Source organism: Somniosus microcephalus, chromosome 26 (assembly GCF_052327205.1).
Source record: "Somniosus microcephalus isolate GS21.2 chromosome 26, FLI_Smic_1.0, whole genome shotgun sequence".
Classification (NCBI taxonomy): domain Eukaryota; kingdom Metazoa; phylum Chordata; class Chondrichthyes; order Squaliformes; family Somniosidae; genus Somniosus; species Somniosus microcephalus.
This window is the reverse complement of record NC_141012.1, coordinates 28,900,091-28,918,541: the sequence shown is the minus strand read 5'-3', so window position 1 is coordinate 28,918,541 and position 18,451 is coordinate 28,900,091. Positions and strand designations below refer to the sequence as shown.

The 18,451-nt window shown below is 42.3% G+C and overlaps 1 long non-coding RNA gene across 2 annotated transcripts in view; it reads right to left on the bottom strand.

Moving 5' to 3' along the window:
• The window catches only part of LOC147100367 (uncharacterized), a 92,772-nt gene that overhangs the window by 58,769 nt on the left and 15,552 nt on the right, over positions 1–18,451 (bottom strand). Inside the window, exons 2-3 of one of the 2 annotated variants that reach the window (XR_015073723.1) lie at positions 13,441–13,606; positions 10,095–12,358 (exon numbers count right to left, since the gene is read on the bottom strand). This is a non-coding gene — a long non-coding RNA (uncharacterized LOC147100367). Of the gene's footprint in view, positions 1–10,094; positions 12,359–13,440; positions 13,607–18,451 lie in introns of those variants that run through there. The other variant, XR_015073722.1, reaches the window with a different exon arrangement.

The window sequence follows — 18,451 nt, the reverse complement described above, 5'->3', positions numbered from 1 at the left end:
CTGCCATCACCTGATCAGCTGGAAGCTAGCGGCACATTCAGTGCTCCTTCTGGTGCACAGGTTTGTTGTGAGCTTTCATTTTGAAAAAGTTTTCCAATATTGGGGTAGAAATTGGAATAGATTGCGCCAGCTTTTGGGCGTAAAACAGGGGGGGCAAAGCATACCAATTTAGCCGTGGGACTGCTAGGCAGGCTTTGGTCCCACTGCTAATTTTATGGGGCCCTTTTTAAGGCATCCCAGGCAATAGGCCCCTTAATTATGTTAATTAGGACCTAACACCTGTTGAAGGACTCCTAATTCACCAACAAAAGGCAAGTCAATATTGTTTTTTTTAATGTTTCGGTGGAGCCAGTTTTTCTGCACAAAAATGTGAATATTGAGAATTCAAAATGATTAAACCTGTAGGCAGAGTGGAAATCACGGTGATGTTGGGGGAAGAGGTTGTGATGTAGGTTTTCAGCAAACTCAACCCAGTCTATAAGTAAAATAGGAAGAGCTAGGGGTCCTCTTATTTCCCCGAGGTTTACTAGTTCCTCTGGTGAAAGGGATTGCTGTGAAGTGTAATCAGAGAAATGTACTAGAACGGTTCGGTCATTATACTTGAGGTCTCGATCCAAACTGACTTCCAGTAGATCAGCTAAAGCTATTATTTTAAAAACAGTTTTGTCTTTTACCTGCTGTTGTTCAACCACCATGCACAATCCGAAGCAAAGATGTTGGGCATGTAAACTGCTTCCTATACCACTATGGACAGTGAGTAGAAAATGTACAAAGGGCTGAGTGACTTTCCAATTTTCTTTTACTCCCATTGAGAAACTCTCTGGTAGCTATTCAACACCTCCCTATGACAGTGCAGCCGAGATTGGCAATTCACCATATGGAGAATCAAATCCGGATCCTGCCATGACACAGGGATTTAGAACTCCAGTGGATCATATCACCATACTAAACCTCAACTAAAATAAATCACTCAGTATCTCCTAAATAAATCACTCAGTATCTCCTACGGAATAACTTTCCAAATTTCAACCGAACAGAATTCTGTGGTTCAAGTTCACTGTGTGGAAGTTAGTCATAAATGATCAAACATACAGTCAGAATCCAAGGCTGAAGACTGGAGATCAGGAGTGTGGACAGAATGTAAATAAAGGACAGGAGTGGAGACAGAAACACAGGCAACAGAACAGAAACCAAGGCCCAGGCAAAGCTGAAAGCTGCATAATATTGCTTTTCTATGAACCCGTCATAATGCTCAAAGGTGATAATGATCAGAAGTATTTTTTAAGGATAAAAAGCAGTTGCTTAATAATAAATGGAATAATAACTATGAAATGACCCTTGGAGTTAGATGTCTACTGTATTATGTATTATATACTTATTAAATGGACTCTCCCTCTTCACCCATATAAGGTTAATAATTAAATGAGATCTTACATTAATAAAGGGCAGAACTCAAACTCGCTGAAATTTACTTTTGAAATTTGCCAACTCTAGCTTTGATACTGTGTGTCTAATCACTGGACATGTAATGATGTTAGTGTCAGCTTGGCTCAGTTGGTAGCACTCTCCTGTGAGTCAGAATGTTGTAGGTGTGCGCCACCCGTCTGTTCAGGTGGAACATAATAGGCCTCATTATACTACTAGAAAAAGAAGAGTTCTCATCAATTCCATTATCTTACACAGAATTGAAGACTAATAAGTCTGTAGTTGCCTGTGTCTGTTTTGTCATCCTTTTTGAATATGTGCGCCATATTAGCCTGTTTCCAATCTACTGGTACCTCCCACAGTCCACGGACACCCTCATAGTAATTGTCAGTGCCTCAAATCTCCTTCCTAGTCTCAACACTGGGACAAATACCATCTAACTCTGGGGAATTATTTGCTTTAAGTCCTTTCACTTATCTGGGACTTCCATCATATTTACATTGAAGTCCTGGATTATGCTTCACTGCTCTTTTTTTGGGGAGGGCATGTTGTTAATGTACTCCCTTGTGAATACTTGAAGGAAGTAATTATTCAGAATATTTGCTATCTTGAGCTCATCTTCAGTTTCAAGCCTGTTTGCATATTTTAATGGTCTCGCCTCTTGTCTGACAGTTCTCTTGCCATTGCAGGACTTGCGATTGGATGATTCCACCCAGGTTGGTCCTCCCAAATACGTCTCCCAGGTCAGTTTATTTTCAATGAACTGAATCCTTATCTGTACTCAACAAGACAGGAAGTTCAAAATACCAGGGATTTTTCAAACTCCTGCTGCTCTATTTCTTTTTTCTGATCAGACATAGTTCCTTAAAAAAAAAGTGGCTGAAAACTGAACATAAGCCTGACTTGTTGGCTGAAAATTAAACAAATAAATGATTGTGTTGCAGGTTATCAATTGATTTGTCAACTCTCACAAGTTCAGTTTATGTGGTGGCTACATGGTCCCACACAGACCTTTCAATTCAGTGAGTATTAAATGAATTGAAGTCTCAACCACGTGAAGCCGAAATGTAAATAAATAATTAATCGTGTCCAACCACAAGCTCCGAAGGCTGAAAATTAAATAAACAAAGGGTTGTGCTGCAGGAATCAACTGATTCATCGACTCTTGCCTGTTTAATTTATGTGCTGGCTATCCGGTTCTCCTAACATTTTGTGTGAAGCTACATGTAAATGCCCAGCTAGCCAAAATATATATAATGCCAGGAGGTGGACAGTTAATAATGAAATTCTGGAAGTTGAATTCATTCCTAATGCACGTTCTCTTAATTCAAGCACTGTTGTGCGCTGTTTTTAAGCTATGTTTTCAACTTTTTTTCTTTCTCTGTCTCTGCTTTTTTTCTCAAAGTTCCATTGTAAGCTTATTTTCTTTTCCACTCTATTTCTTCAAACCCCGTTGCATTGTTTTCTTCCCTTCCCTGTCTGTTTTTTAAAGGCTTGTTCACCGCACTTCATTTTTAAGGCCTTTCCCCCATTTTTTTAAACGGCAATGTCCTACAGAATATTTTTTTTTTTTTTTTTTTTTTTAAAAAAGGCCTATTCCCCACTGTCTTTTTTTGAATATCTTTTCCCCAATATCCTTTTCATTCTTTAACTCCCATTCGTCAGTCTTTTTCTCCAGACACCAGAACAAGTTCTTAGCATCCCGCTCCACACATCCAACTCCTTACTACTCGATTTTCCTCAAATACGCACTACTCCATTACGTTCTCTACCCTTCAACTACTCATTACCCCTTCCTCTTCACTATTATACCCTAAGTGCCAACTAATTTCCAAAAATCCGCAATACTAGCCTTCCAATTATTTACTGCCCTGCAACTCCTCACTCCAACCCCCTTAATTACTTCCACACATACCCGAATGTCTGATTTTCTGAGTTTTTGTTCTGTATTTATTGGTGGTTTTTTTATGGAGATTAAAATACAGTATCAAACTGGCACTGATTCAAACGATTCCAGTTGCTGCAAAACCACTAGGTTCTCAGTGCCAGCAACAAGAAAAGGAGCAGTCTGTCCAGTCTATAGAAATACGGAAGAAGAAATGAAAACAGGTACCTCACATTATTACAGGGAAACAGGCACTTGGTTCCAAATATAGCTTGAAACGAATACTAATAGAAATCAAAATTGTGCCGAAGAATTCACACAAAATATAATGAAAAGCTACTAAACAACGAGTCGTCGAGGCACGTTCTCTAAATCTGAAGCATCCAAACAAGGAGCTGGAAATGTGGAAGGATATGTTGGCTAGAAATTCGCTATAGCCAAGGAATGGGCAATGTTTAGACTAAAAATGGTGAATTAGCACCAGGTGAAAATGGTCTAGACTGCACGCAAAATTCGTCCCCACTCCTCATTAAAAAGATTGCAGCCATAAATCTGGTCTAAAAACCCAAGCTCATTGCTGTTACACTGAAAAGATGGACCAATATCAGGTATAGTCTAAACGCAAGTAATGATTGACAGAGGTTTTTTTCACTGCTTAAAGGAGGTCCATTGATGCTGCAGCACCTCATTCTCAGAATTGTTGGGTATACAGCTGCCTCAACAACCATAAGAAGGAGAACAAAGAGAAGGAGCACTTATTTACAAATGCTGATGGCAGATCGCCGCCCCAGGGAGAGAGCCCTGGGGTTTTCCGAGGAAGCTTTGGAGGCATTGATTTTAGCAGTGGAGCGAAGGCGGGCTGTCCTGTACCAACTGGTAGGAGGCCCTCGCCACAAGTCTGCCGGACTATGTGGAGGAAGGTGGCACACCACGTCACAGGCAGCACTGTGCTCCCCAGGTCCCACACTCAGTGCAGGAGGAAGTTTAACGCGCTTACATGGGTGGTCAGGGTGAGTGAAGGCTTCAACAAATGCTACATACCACCATCTGTACCACAGGCTTCACACACTGCTCAATGTACCACACCCACAGCACTCACCCACCAACAATCTCTACCTAGCAACACTCACACCCACATCTCACACCTTGCACACAATGACAGCTATTCAACTATGGCAGGCACAAGGGTCATTAGCTATTAGAATTCATGTGATATTATAGATAAATTTATTAATGGTGTTTGGAATATTTTGTGGTCTCTCTCATTTCACCTTTGTGCCCAGGAGGATGCTGTGATATGCCATGAGACAGGGATTGTATGATGGGGATGTGGTGAGCTACGGGGATCTGGGGTTTCATTCATGTGAATCTGAGTCTGATGAGCCGGTCATGGACAGCCCATCCAGAAGGCCAATTGTCTCGCTGCCTCCTCCCTCCCTCCTGTTCCTCGTCTTCTTCCTTCTCCCTCTGCGCGCATGTTCCCGTCTTCCTCGTTGCCTCCGCTCCCTCCGCCGTAGATCCTGGAGGGCAAGGTGGACTGCCAGTACAGCCCCCATGACTTTTAGCAAGTGTTGTAGGTTGAATCTTTCAAGAATAAATTTTGCACTTTTCTACTTGCCACAACACTCCTGATACCAAAGAACCTTCAAATCACTAAATAAAACTGTTGCAGTATCAGGAACCAACACACAGGCACTGAAACTTCACTAGCCTGTCAGGTGTAAGTAATCGGGGCTGATCCCTTTAAATAACGTCCCCGGAGCCGGCTTCCTGGTGCTGCACGCCAGCTCTCCCGGTCAGTGTTTACTGCAGGCGGTGAGGTAAGTGGCGAGAAGCAATTTGGCAGATCGGGCATTCAGTGAGCATTGCACACTCACTGACGTCATGATCTCTCTGGCATTGAAGTCCCCGGCAATTTGGCATGCGCTGCTGGATTCGACAGGAGCTGTCATTACAGCTCCCAACACCGTATTAACGGGCTGTCGCTAATGGGTGGCGCTAAGGAGACAAACTTTTTCCGCTAGAGCCTTCACTAAATATATGAAAACACATGAAACGCAAGAAGTTGCTCTACTTACCCATGAGATACCCACTAAATTTGTCAGAAAAAGTTAAGGCTTGTCCATTCAAAAGTAAGTGAATTTTTAATGTTGTGATAAGTCTTAATTACTGCCAAACAATCTCTCTGGCACTGAAAACTAACTTTTACATGTGTCGAGTATCATTCCTTCAGATTTTTATTATTATTGGAGAGTTTAAAAAATAAAAAATTTAAATACTTTTTTTTACTTTTTCTTTCGGTCTCTTTATCCCTCTCTCTTAATCTCATTTTTCTTTCCCTCTCCTGATGTTGCTTACTGTACCTGGTTTGACATTGAATTAAATATTCTAACTGACACTTCCTGGTTTAGGCTCTGCACGTGTCATTAACCATTCTACAATTTAAATAATATTTAGTTTATGGGATGCGGGCGTCGCTGGCAAGACCAGCATTTATTGCCCATCCCTAGTTGCCCTCGAGAAGGTGGTGGTGAGCCGCCTTCTTGAACCGCTGCAGTCCGTGTGGTGAAGGTACTCCCACAGTGCTGTTAGGTAGGGAGTTCCAGGATTTTGACCCAGCGACGATGAAGGATCGGCGATATACTTCCAAGTCAGGATGGTGCGTGACTTGGAGGGGAACTTGGAGGTGGTGGTGTTCCCATGCGCCTGATTGGTTAAGAAGGTACACAGTTGCTTGCTCTGTTCACACAGGTCCCAGATCTCCTGTAGAGGGCATTGCGTTGAAATGGCTTTCGAATCACCGCAACTTCCAGTACAAAAGCCCGTAGAAAGTCTGTGGGCATTCACCGCTGACTGCAAAATCTGGGCCAATGTTATTACTGTTTGATTGAAGTTATAAACATTTTAGCATGGGCAGGTACATAAATTAATGACACAGGACTCCAGATTAGGATTTTAGGCTCCTTAAGAGCAATGAAGTTACAAGTTGTTTATGATCAATTCACTTATATTAGAGATATAATTGCACATGCTCGTTAGACTATGTATGAGTTTATTATACGAATAATGATGGACAGGTAAAAGACCCTCTGGTCCATCCAGCCTGACCCACACAATGATACCTTGTGTATCACAATATGTACACTCAGCACCCCACTCCCCGCCCCGCTCCCGCTCCCCGCTCTCCACCCCGCCCCGCGCTCCCCCCCGCCCCGCACCCCGCTCTCCGCCCCGCTCTCCGCCCCGCTCCGCCCCCCGCCCTCCACCCCGCCCCACGCGAAGCCAGGTGATCTCCTGGGAGAGGCGAAAAACCACATAAAAATCCAGGCCAATTTGGGGGAAATAAAACCTGGGAAATTCCTCTCCGACCCATCGAGGCGATCAAAACTAGTCCAGGAGCTCACACTGGCCCTGCATTCCCTGCAGTACCTATATTTGTAAGAGGTGATCTCCGCCCCAACAAGTAACAGGTCCAGCTCTCACTTGAAGGACTTCAGCGAATCAGCATCCACCGCACGAGACGGCAGCCTGTTCCAGAGGTCCACTATTCTCTGGGAAAAGAACCGCCTCCTGACATCTAACCTAGATCTGGCCTTATACAACTTAAAATTGTGACTCCTGGTCCTCCCTAGCCTATCTTAATTGAAACAAACTGTCAACTGGAACACAATCTATTCCCTTATCTTATAAATCTCAATCAGATCACCTCTAAGTCTACGCTTCTCTAAAGTATAGAGTCCCAACTCTTTTAGCCTATCTTGATAACTAAGATGCTTTAGACTGGGAATTAGTCCAGTGGCTCCTCCTCTGCACCTTTTCCAAAGCCTCAATATCACCCACCATGTGAGGAGACCAAAACTGGACACAGTATTCCAACTGAGGCCTGACCAAGGTCTTGTACAAGGACAAAATAGTATGCCTCGTCTGATACTCAACTGTCCTATGAATGTACCCCAACACTATTTGTTAGCTATTGCTTCACGGCATTGCTCATGTACCTTTAGAAATCTATGCACTAGAACGCCTGGATCGCTCTCTTTCTCCACCTTCTTTAATGCTTTTCCCTGAAGGGTGTATGAATGTTGAGCATTCGCCCTGCCCACATGCATAACACTGCACTTATCCAAATTAAACATCATTTCAAATGAAAATCTCGTGGTTTTTTTTATTTCCATCTCTGGCAGAAGAAATTTCTAGGATGTCATGTGGGGCAATAATGAGGGATGCAGAGGGAATAGTGGCAATCGCTGCCTTTCCCTATGGATTACAAATATCTAAAAGGAGACTGCATTCAGACCAGCATCTGGAGTCCAACATTTCCGGTCCTGAGGAAACGATTTAACAGAGCAGGAGAGCAGCTGGCTGAAAGGCTTACTGGGTGCCAGGGGAGTGAGCGGTTACTCGACGGATTAGGGTGACTGTCTGTTTGCCGAGTCCACCTCCTCTTACTGCTCTCCCTACTCCAGGGTGATGCTGTGCAGCTGTATGACTGAAAAATATTATTGCTCTTGCAATTACTGTACAAGGTTTGATACTGCACTAACCGGCTTACAGGCATAAACTTAGAAGTTTTATTTATTGATGTTAATGTAAATGAAAAGGTCAACAATCTAATCCAACAGGAATTATAAATAGTTCAAACTAAGCCAACAAAGAATTTTTAAAAAACTAAAGAATTAAGAACATAAGAAATAGGAGCAGTAGGCCATACAGCCCCTCGAGCCTGCTCCGCCATTCAATGAGACCATGGCTGATCTTCCACCTCAACCCCACCTTCCTGCACTATCCCCATATCTCTCGATTCCCTTAGGCCTGGATTTTGCTCATCTTGACAGTCCGTGGCAGGCGACATCAGTGGCGGGTCCTGACCCCACTGCTGGCTCCATCCCGTTCTGTGAAATGAATTTCCATTAATAGGGCTTGGTAAGCCCGTCCAACGCATTTCCCGGCCAATTAGAGGGAGCGGGTCTGGTGACGTAATTTCATGACGCGTCATCAGCCAGTTTCCTTAAAGGGACCATGTCCAAATTTATTTTGACATTTGTGCCATCAGTGTTCTACAGCATTGAGGTGCTGCAAACACTGACAATCACTGCACAGAGGCACAGGGCTGCACCCAGGCTCGCAAATGACTCCCTCCATATGCTTATGGAGTCACAGCAGTCAAGGAGGTCCTCGTCCCTTCCCATGGGCGGAAGAGACCTTCCCAGTGCCGCAAACGTTTCAATGATCTCAGTAGATCACGAAACGTTAGTACAAAGCCACATGCTGTGCCTCTCATCACATCCCCATCACACTGCCTTCCCTACCCTACTCCTGCACATCACTCACACCAACTTACCTTGCACCTCCACCTATCCCTCTCTATCTATATTATCACATCCCCATCTCACTAGCCACCCCTCACACTCACCCTCATCCTAGTGCAATCATACCAACTAACAACACATAAGGGTAGGCATTTGGGTGTTTTATGCAATGTTCATGTAAAGTTTCTGTTAATGTGGTGTCAAACATTGAAACCTTTATTTTCAACACTTTGCCTTCTTGGACAGATTTGTGTGCACCTTTGGAAGTGGCTTAGTGAGTTGCAGTGAATGGTGAGACATAACGGTACCCCCCGCAATGGAGATGAGTGTGAAAGGGATGGCTTGGGCATTGTAGGGATGCTTTATGATGTTGGTGTGTGGTGGTGCCAACCTGGCGCATCATGTGGCAGCCAGGGTGTACAGCGTCAAGTGAAGTAAATCTGGCCATGGTGAGGCCATCCCTGGCAACTATGTGCTCGGGTGCTGATGCCCTCTGTCCTGTGCAGCATCAGGTGATTGCGGCGAAGGTTGGTGTTGTTGTTGGTGCTGCTGGTGTGCCTGGTGCTGCTGGTGTTAGGGCTGATCATGGTGGGATTCTGAGGACCAAGGTGAGAGAGTATAAAGGGCACCCATGCTGATGGAATAGATGGCACGTGAAGTAGAGATGACAGAAGCGATCTATCAATGGTGAGAGAGGTAATGAGGTCAGACTGGATGGAGACTTGTGTAAAGACATGCAGCATGCTGAATCTATTGTGAAAATGCAGTGAGGAACAGCTTGTGGCTGAGGGAAAATATCTCTAAGGTGGGAGCTTTTACTTTACATTTGAAGCCGTCAACTCATCAGCTGATTCAATGGCCACTGAACCCCCGCCTCAACTTGACCAGCGTGGACACCGTGGGCAAGCTGTCAAATGCAAAAGGTAAGCTGAAAATCATTCATAAGTGGCTCTAAACAAGCCACTAATTACCTGAATTGGGTCGCCCACCGCTGCCTGTCAGGTCTGCTCAGCACTGACAGACCCGACATCGGAAAAGACATGTGGGAGCGAGTTGACAGTGGGTTCCTGACCCCGCTGTCAAAAATATCAAATTTCCCACCCGGCCCGCCACCAATCCCGCCCGCTGACCACCCGCCCCTCCGCCCCTCCGCCCCCGGAAAATTCCAGCCTTAGTCTCCAAAAATCTATCAATCTCTGTCTTGAATATACTCAATGACTGAGCATCTACAGCCCTCTGGGGTAGAGAACTCCAAAGATTCACCACCCTTTGAGTGAAGAAATTTCTCCTCATCTCAGTCCATAATGGCCGACTCCTTCTCCTGAGACTATGACCCCTAGTTCTAGACTCTCTGTATCTACACGGACAAGCCTTCCAAGAATTTTATATGTTTCAATGAGATCACCTCTCATTCTTCTAAACTCCAGAGAATATAGGCCCATTCTACTCAATCTCACCTCATAGGACAGCCCTATCATCACAATACGGAATCCAACAAGAAATGTTAGCAGTTCGATAACCAGAACTAATTTGAGAGAGTGTCAAACTCAAATGGTGTGGGGCTGCTTCCTCTGGGAGGTCTCACACCGCTTCTCTCCTCAGTCAAGCAGGAGGCAACTGTGGGATGATACTGCAACTTTAACATGGCTGAGAAAATGGAAACAACTTGGTATATAGAAATTACAACACAGAAACAGCAACCAATCCATGTCAATGTATATCCGCCACACGAGCAAATAGCATCCTCACATTTACCCACCCTGTTCCCATATCCCTTCAATCCCTTTTCCACCATCCACCTATCCAATCTAATCTTGAATGTTGACATAGTTTCTGGCTCAACTACTACCCCTGGAAGTGAATTCCAGAGTGTCACAACTCTCTGGGTGAAGAAGTTTCTCCTGCCCTCACATTTAATCTTGTACCTACGGCCTCTCATTCTTGACACCTCAACTACTGGAAACAGTCTGCTTCTATCTACCCTGTCCCAACCTTTCAAAATTTTAAACACTTCTATTACAACGCCCTGTAATCAGTGTTGCTCTAAATGGGGGAAAAAACATTCTTAAGTCTTTTTGTATTTGTATTTCCTTGTACTAAGCAGCATCCTAGTGAATTTAAATTCTACTCTTTCTAAAACCTCAATATCCTTCTCTGTACTGCACACACTACTCTAACTGGTAAATGTGTTTGCTGTGAGGTATATTTATTGGGATGTCTTATTAACGTTTTATATAGGCTCTTCATTACCTCTTGGCTCTTATATTCTATACCTCGTGAAAAACTGTCCTTAAATCCTACTCTGTTTTCACCCTTCTGACAAGTTTTTAGTCCAATTTGCTATCCTCCCTCTAATTTCATACCCCCTAATCTTCTCTGGTAATATCCCATGTGGTACCTGGTCAGACACTTTCCTAAAGTCCATGTAAAAGAAAGAACTTGCATTTATGAAGCATCTTTCACAACCTCAGGTCATAATGTGGTTTACAGCCAATTAAGTACTTTTGAAGTGTAGTCACTGTTGTAATGTGACTGGGCCAAGGCTAACTCCTAAGCGCATTACATCCACAGTATTCTCCCCATCTACCATGGCTGTTACCTCCTCAAAGAATTCTGTGAGGTTTGTCAAGCACATTCGCCTCTTCATATTATTATTCTATTTATATTGAACATGCTGTTAGATCCAAAACCAATAATATCTTCATATCAGAATTTACAGATTGTCCTCCTTAAAAATGCCTAAACCTTTGTGTACATAAGCTGGATGAGAATTGTTCTGCTAATTACACTGAGCAGAAGTAACACTTGGAATCCCAACAAAATGTTAATGCATCTTAAAATTAACAGTGTACCCAAAAATGAAACGAATTAAAAGGAAGTTCAAAGGAGTTGTCATGGAGAAAGCCATTCAGCATTATTGCATGTATACAATCTAAATAGGCCACATGCCTCCACTGTGCAGTCTCACCATCTCTTAACCGCCCGAGTGCCAAAGACAGTGAAACAATAGAAAACATTATGCTGCATACATTCTGCATTCAAATTAAAATAACCTCCACATTATACTAACAAGATGTGGAGTAGAGCAGAACTACATATGGCGCAAGTTTAATCAGTCACTTCATTTCTGGGAACTAAGTTCTGTTCTTTTCTTTTCTAAAGTGAAAAGACAGTAGCTCTCTGTCTTTTTTGGATGTTAGGGTCACCAGCTCGTGTGAAAGCCCATTTGAAAGGAGAAGATTAGAATTGTCAAGTGAATTCTTTCAGAAATGAAGCACTAAGTGTTGCAGGAAAATGGCATTAAGAGAATATCCTCAAAACACAGTATTCATAGCTGTGTAGTACTGTAATGGCGTACTGCAGGAAGACTAAATAATTGAGGAAAAAACTCCAGGGCAGTTTCAAAATTTATAATTGTTGAATTTTTGGCTTATCTAGGTGAGGAATATTAAGGTCCTCTGGACTCATCTTTTGTTTCTATACTTGCCTCATCATCACCTCATTTTGCCGTACACCATCATCCCTTTTGTCATTTAGTCACTCTTGTCTTCTACCCTATCACATCTACCCTTTTGTTCGTTTCACCACATCAGTCTGGGCTAAGTCCCAGAGGTGAAAGAAGTTTGTGCCAACCTATTATGCTGCCCAGTATTCGAAATCCAGGGCCGTTTCAGTCAGTTTCCTCAGTACGGTACATAGAATACAAATACTGCTTGATGCTGTGAGGGGCCTTCATGAGCTGTAGGATACAAAGTAAAATTTGTGCAGTTTTGATGTTTGCTCTCCTTTGGCACTCAAAGATTAAATATTGTCAATTCATTTGATTTACAATTGTTTAGCAGTACAAAATGTAATTTATCCTGAAATCGGCCTTCTATTCAACTGAGTTACTGGTTGGCCTTGTATTTGTTTTACTTTATAAAGTAAGTGGGTTGGTAATTTTTAGAAGCAGATTCAAAGGAAAGAAAAATATAAACTCTAAATCTGAATTAATCACTATGCAGGTCATTTCTGCCTCCTGCACCAAGTCCTTACATTTTAACATGTAAGGCTGCACTTTTAAAGATAGTTTATTCATACTGCATAGGGAGTTCATTCATTATTTCTCATTCTGCTGATATGAAAAGGGAAACATCTGCATTTGTTGTACTTAGTATTGCCAGGGCAAGGAATATATTTTTTTTAATTTGCATCAAGTATGCCTACTGTTAGCAATGTAGTGCAATGAAAGGTGCCAAGTAGAGCTGGAAATAAGCCACATTGTTCTGTTGGCACACCTCATTATCAACCTCTAAAGAGAGAGAGAGAAATAATCTTCCACTGCACCAATATAACATTACTGCTTCTTATGCTCCATATTCTGTGACTAGTCACAGATGGAATAATGGGGGGGGAGGGAGTATTTAAGTCAATACCTGCGTTCATGAATTGATTGAAGAAAACATAATTCTTTATTACACTGCTAAAAATAATTATCAGAATAGTTCATTTCCTGGTGTCTTGGCTAATAGTTAAGTCTTTCTCAGGAACATATGTGAGCTTGAAAAAAATCTGCATTGTTGAAATCCAAAAACAGACTAACCTCAAGTGGTAAAAATCTCAAATTTAGTGGTCAGAGAAATGCTTTGAAAGAAATTATGCATCTGAATTTAAATATCTCATCCAGTGAACACATTTACTATTCTAAATGTTCCGTTTTAAAGCGTGGCTTGCATTCATCCGATTAATTTATTAAGTGGCTTCTCCTGATGAAAACAATGCAAAATATGTGTTTGTCACTAATATAATAAAGAAAGAGAGAAAAGAGCCTGGAGTACTTACTGTAAATGGCAGTAATTCATCTCTCTGGGTTCTGCATATTATATAAAGGCTTCCTAAAAATAGATAAATGCTGCTTTTGTTCCAACCTCAAGTCAATTCACAGCTGGAATATAATTGAACAAGCTCGAGAAGAATTCAATTTTCAACAGTCCGGTATGCTAAATGCCTAAATATTGGGTGAAATTAATGCAGAATTCCTGATGGTATTTCAGCAAAGTTCAACATGTTTTACGTGGTTATCTATTAAGCATATTCAAGCTTACACATTTGCAATAATACTATAAAAGAAAGTTAACAAGAGTAAATATATCAGCTCTACAACTGGACCATATGCAACACCCTCGGCCATGGAGTGGGAGAATACGGTTTTGATCCTGGCCAGGCTGTCTAGCAAAATGGCAAATAGAGACACCACAGGGAAGGAGGGAATCATATTTTATGTGGGTACACAAATCACTTTGGACTGCTCGTGCATCCCCTAGTGACTAGTTATAGTGCGCTACAGGTCTGGCGGCACATCACTTATCACTTCTTTATTCGCGGATGATGGTGGTGGTGGAGGGCGGAGGGGGCGTCACTCTCAAGAATTAACAAGGGGAAAAAATAGAAATTCTTAAAAACGTGGAATGTGAGTGATATTCTCAATGTGTGTTCGAATGTCACAGAGCTAACAATTATTAGTCAACACCTTAATTGAGTCAAAAATAGATAATGAATCACAAAAATGGTATGTCACTGGTCATTCAGAATAATCCATTCAAGCAAGGTTTTTTATGATGTACTGCATTTAAGACTATACCAGTTCAGACACATATTTTGCACAAGAATAAAATCAAACAACTGATCAACATTGAACATTATTTACTCATCACCATAAGTGCCTAACCATTGATATGGAACTATTTTTCTTGAATGCTTTTCAAAGGATCTTTCCACCAGCGTTTAGTGTGCTGAATTATGCTCCTAAACTTTGAGAAAACAGCTGATAAGCAAATTGAATGCACCATTTTTGACTTCAGCTGGTTCTGAAAGAACAGCTCCCGAGTGCAGGAGATACAGATAAACACAGCACCTCTGACCAGTCAAGAGATTTTTTTGCTTGAATTCACACATTTATTTAAATGCATTTTTGATCCTATAGATACGTCAAACCACCATGCATCTGCAAATGTCTCCAAACCTGATCATAAATAACATAACATAGGTACAAAATTCAAAGAGGTAAACATTCAAATTTTAGATAAAGATCTAGAAGTTCCGTGTAATTTCAGAAATCAAGATTTTCACTGGATGTTTCAAGCTACATTCTTTCTTTCTTAATCCTATCCTAAATAAAGAGATTTTTTATTTCATTATTGTACTGAAATTTCAATTTATAAATGCACATTGTGGTTTTAAAATACATTTTCTCCTCCTCTTAAGTACTGTTGCAATTAGTGAGTGGCTGGGCAAGTAGGCATCCTCCTCCCTGCCAATGATACTGAAGTTTATCAGTGATTGTATACATAGGCAAGAGGAGTCCAGTTCGACTCACCCTTTTTGTAGAAAAATGCATTAGCCTCCAATCAAGTCCTGTCCTTAACGACCCTGCCGTAATTGGGAGCTCAATCTATGAGGATAAAGATCAATGTCCTACCCCATGAATCACATAGATTTATATTCTGTGTAACATTAAACAAGTAATTGTAAAACACAGTAATACTTGAAACCATTGGACTGCTTTGGGGTAGCTAGTTGCTCAATTAATTAGTGATGATACAGAATTGTTTCCTTCCTTGTGAAAACAGCCTGTGCTGCCTTAGATGATTTGTTACCATCAATTAGACCAATCTGTGCACAGGGAGATCCCACAAACAGTCATGAAATAAATGACCACTTAATCTGTTTTTGATGTAGTTGGTTGGAATTAAATATTGGTCAGGACACCAGGAGAATGCCACTGCTCTTCTTTGAATGGTACCTTGGGATCTTTTACATCCACCGAAACAGGCAGAAAGGAAATTGAGCACCTCTGACAAAGCAGCATTGGCCGGGAGTTTGCTCACCTCGGCAGCTCCATGGCGGGTCCCAACCCTGCTGGCTCCATCCCGCTCTGTGAAATGAATTTCCCTTGATTGGGCTCGTTAAGCCCGCCCAGCGCATTTCCCAGCCAATTAGAGGAAGCAGGTCTGGTGACGTTATTTGATGACGCGTCATCAGTCGGTTTCCTTAAAAGGACCATGTCCAAATTAATTTTAACATTTGTGCTATCAGTGTTCTACAGCATCGAGGTGCTGCAGACACTGACAATCACTGTGCAAAGGCAGAGGGCTGCACCCAGGCTCTCCAATGCACGCAGGGAAGTCCTCTTACCTTCCCATGGGTGGAAGATACCTACCCAGGACATCAACACAGCCTGGTAGCACATTGCAGAGGAGGGCACAAGCAGGGATGTAGTCAGGAGGACCTGGGTGCAGTGCTGCAAACCTTTCAATGTTCTCAGTAGATCACAAAACATTAGTACAAAGCCACACTCAACCTCATCCTGCTGTGCCTCTCATCACGTCACTCTGCCTTCCCTACCCTACTCCTGCACATCCTTACTCACACCAACTTACCTTGCACCTCCACCCATCCCTCTCTATCTATATTATCACATCCCCATCTCACATAGAAACATAGAAGCTAGGAGCAGGAGTAGGCCATTTGGCCCCTCGAGCCTGTTCCGCCATTTAATGAGATCATGGCTGATCATCCAAATTCAGTACCCTGTCCCTGCCTTCTCCCCATATCCCTTGATCCCTTTAGCCTTAAGAAATATATCTAACTCCTTCTTGAATATATTTAATGAATTGGCCTCAACTGCCTTCTGTGGTAGAGAATTCCATAGGTTCTCCACACTCTGGGTGAAGAAATTCCTCCTCATCTCAGTCCTAAATGGCTTACCCCTATCACTAGCCACCCCTCACACTCACCCTCATCCTAGTGCAATCATACCAACTAACACCTCACGGTAGGCTCTTGGGTGTTTTATGCAATGTTCATGTAAAGTTTCTGTTAATGTGGTGTCAAACATTGAAACCTTTATTTTCAACACTCTGCATTCTTGGACAAATTTGTGTGAATGGTGAGATATAACAGTACTTCCAGCAATGGTGGCGAGTGTGAAAGTACTAGCTTAGTCATTGTAGGGTTGCTTTATGGTGTTGGTGCGGGGTGCTGCCAACCTGGCACATCATGTGGCAGCCAGGGTGTACAGCGTCAAGTGAAGTAAATCTGGCCATGGTCTCCCGGGCAGCAATGTGCTTAGGTGCTGATGCCCTGTGTTCTGTGCAGAATCAGTTGATTGCAGAGAAGGTTGGTGTTGTTGTTGGTGCTGCTGGTGTTGGGGCTCATAGTGGTGGGATTCTGAGGACCAAGGTGAGACAGTATAAAGGGCACCCATGTTGATGGAATAGATGGCAGGTGAAGTAGAGATGACAGAAACATTGTCAATGGTGAAAGAGTTCTTCCAATGAGGTGAGAGTGGTTGGAGAGTGGAAAGTGGAAAGCCTGCAGAATGTGTGCTGGAAATGGAGTGAGAAAAAGCTTCTGCCTGAGAAAAGTGAATATCAGTCAGGTGGGAGCTGTTACTGTACATTTGAAGCTGTCAAGTAATCAGCTGGAGCAATGGCCACTGAACTCATGCCTCAGCTAGACAGCCATGGTCTGCGCACAGCGGGGATCCCGTGGTCATGAAGTTAAAGACAAAAGGTAATTGAAAAAAGGCAGTTAAGCATCTGGATGCTAATCATTTTAATTAGGGCCGCTGCCGGTCAGGTCTGCTCAGCGTTGACAGACCCGACATTGGGAAAGGTGCGTGGCGGCGGGTTGATAGTGGGTTCCCGACCCGTTGTCAAAAAAAACACACTTTCCTACCCGACCCGCCACCGATCGTGCCCACTGACCCCTCTGGAAAATTCTGGCCATTGACTCAGTACTGAAGTGCAAAGTTTGGTCCTGGAACACTTCCTTGTGCGTGGCTGGATTTAAACTGATAGAACATGCTTTAACACACTTGCCTATTTGTACAGCATATTAACAAAGATTCTTAGAAACCACAAAGTACTTATAATTCACTCACTCTCATTCAATGTAGATTAGCAAGAGCTATTTATGATTTCAAGTAATTGAGTCCTTGGTCTCATCAAAACACATTATATGTATATTTATTATGTAGGATGGTCAGAAAAGTACTCTTAATCTAAATAATAATGTTACTAACATACTGATTAAAATTTGGCATTTAACCAAAATTGCAACACTGAAATAGTTAATATAAGCACTTTTTTTTAAGCACTGAGATTACTCTTCACCATTTTAACTAACCTACTTATTCATCCCTAATTGTCTATATAAATGTCACTGCATAATTAAATTTTAAAATACAACAGATCAATTAACACTACTGGCTTTAGACTGTAGTTGAGAGACTGGTTATCAATAATAGTGTCAGCAAAGGACTCAGTATTGTAGAAAAGCTATCTTTAACTGTTGCTGTTGTACAAATTCTTAGATGAAAAAACTTTAAAATACTTCTCCATTTCTACTTAGTTTTTGGTCTGGACCCGGCACTGTGCAGGCAGCGTGCGCCCAACCAAGACCATAGCAACGTAGGAACAGCTAGGCGGAAAAAGACCCAGGTCCATCTAGTTTGCCTTCTACCATCCTGGTAGTTGTATGATACAACAATAATGGAGTTGTTGACTAATTATCAGTTAGTCGACAACAGACCCAGCAGGCCGTGAAGAAACCCCCCAGTGGAGGAGAGATTTGGGAACTCTAGTTCCAAAGTCACCGATTCCTCCCACGCATGTTACACTTACTGCATCTCATGTCTCAAATTACTCCTATACTGTATCCCAAAATGTATTTTTCGGAAAGAAGTCTTACCTAATTTACAATTGAATGAATCAATACTAACTGCTTCCACCTGTAAAAGGGGAACATGGCCCACTTTCTACCCAATGAATTCCAATGTATTTTGAATGTA